The following is a 444-nucleotide window of genomic DNA, read 5'->3' on the forward strand; positions in this document are numbered from 1 at the left end:
CCAACGGGGCGCAACCTCTGCCCGCGGCAGAAGGTCACCGCTGTGCAGGGGACAGCTGAGGGCAGGGACCTGGCTCGGGGTGATGCCATCCCACCGGGTCTCCCCTTCTCTGTCCTGCTCCACTACGTGCTGCTCTCTGCACGGAGAGGAATTTGGTCCTTGGCCCGGGGCGCTCGATGCCACCAGGGCACAAGGTTCAACGCGGGATGTGGCTGTACATCAGCCTCTTGCCTGATCTCCACGGGGAGTGCTGCCCCAGCACTTTGCAAGATTCTTGGGGCAAGCTGTGCACCGATCCTGCCCCTGGGATAAGCACCAGCCTGCTGGGCAGGGTGGCAGAAGCTCAGGCTGTGCCCCGAACCCCCGTGAGCTGTGCCATAGATCCCGGAGAGCCGTGCCACGGGGTGCAGGCTGTGACCCACAGAGGCTGTGGGAGCACATTGC

The sequence above is a fragment of the Acanthisitta chloris genome, unplaced genomic scaffold (genome assembly GCF_000695815.1).
Source record: "Acanthisitta chloris isolate BGI_N310 unplaced genomic scaffold, ASM69581v1 scaffold17240, whole genome shotgun sequence".
NCBI lineage: Eukaryota > Metazoa > Chordata > Aves > Passeriformes > Acanthisittidae > Acanthisitta > Acanthisitta chloris.